Here is a 1,627-nt window from a genome sequence, read left to right as displayed (position 1 = left end):
TAATAATAATAATAATAATAATGTACTTTTTAAGGTTTACAAATTTTACCTTTTTAGCTTTTATGTCTGTAAATAAATCATGAAAATATTCATTCCTGCCTCTGTTTTATAAAAAAAAATGTTTCAAATCTCAGCACAAAAGGCCTGATTATATTTTGCTGACGGTCAGGGTCAGTTTATCTTTTAGACATTGGATTTTCCTTTTAGAAACGGGTATTAAAAAATAAACAAGTGGCTATTTGATTTTTGTTTTAAAATACAGAAATTAAAATTCAAATACTGTGTATTCCCCTTTCTTATTGTCAAAAAGAGAGGAGTAAAATAAAAAAAAATAATAATTTGTTTCATTTCCTGTTTCTGATGACAAAAAAGAAAATTACTTTGAAACAGAAACAAAAAAAAGGCTTGTTTGTTCATATTCCACGACAGGTCGTGCCAAATTACTGTATCCCTAAAATAATCTGTTCCCCCACAGGAATGGGCACTCACAATATCAAAGTTATTCTATGAACATCCAAAACAACAAATAAAAAGAATAAATATCTACTTTGGTGTTGAGTATTTTTGCCAAGTAGCTATTTACTACTACTTCAAATGACAGGGTGACAAAACTTTTGTTTTGCCAAAATCTGACCTTTCTGTGTTCATTAAATGATCAACATTTCTGCAGTGAAGCAAATTTATTTTTGTAAATTAAACCTCATTTGGGAGGGTTTCAGCCTTCATATGAATCTTTTCTAAAAAAAAAAATAGATGAATTTAAAATCAGGTTCTAAGCTTTTKTTTCTACAACATGGATAAGTGACCGACCTTCTGTCAGGGATTGTAAGGGCCTTTCACAGTCAGTGGCTACACACTCGCCCTACTCCCTACACACTCAGTTTGCACGTGCCTGCAGAGGGTTGGCCATATTAAGTCCCATCTGAAACCGATTACGTACGAGGGCGAGTGGCTTATTAAGCCCTCCACAGCGAGTCAGCAGCCCAGTCCCAATGCTGAGTGCGCACCCTACGCCCCTCTGTGAAGTGTGGATTCAGTTGAAGTGCACATAAGTGTTCGAGTGCGCAGGTTACAAGCATGGAAAACAACTGAGAATTGGGACAATACGGATTATGTCATTGACTTGCGCCTCTGTGTCGTAGCTGTAACATCCAACATGGCGGTACCGGTTGCTGTTTTGGCATTTTTGCTTCTAAAAATTATAGTACAACTCCACCAAAGAATAGTTTTTAGAGAAGAAAGCAAATCAAACAAAGGGGACTTATGCACCAGACCCTCGCCATGGCATCTGTGTTTTTTGAAAGGTAAGTACAATGTTATGGACTACTGCTGAAGGGATACCCAGAGTCACCCCAAAGCCAAGGGGATTATGACAGTATTATACAATACAATACAACTTTATTTGTAAAGCGCTTTAAAATAACCCCATTGGCCAAAGTGCTGTACATGATTAAAAACACATAAAACATACACAAAACAATAAACTAAGTACAATGAGCCAATATCTAATATCAAGAAAAACATAACCGAACCGTAAATTTTCTGTATCGTTGCACCCCAATATACTGTATATGTATGTGTACACACACACACACACACACACACACACACACACACACACACACAC

This window comes from Austrofundulus limnaeus, unplaced genomic scaffold, assembly GCF_001266775.1.
Source record: "Austrofundulus limnaeus strain Quisiro unplaced genomic scaffold, Austrofundulus_limnaeus-1.0 Scaffold1406, whole genome shotgun sequence".
NCBI classification, from domain to species: domain Eukaryota; kingdom Metazoa; phylum Chordata; class Actinopteri; order Cyprinodontiformes; family Rivulidae; genus Austrofundulus; species Austrofundulus limnaeus.
This window is presented reverse-complemented; position numbering follows the sequence as displayed.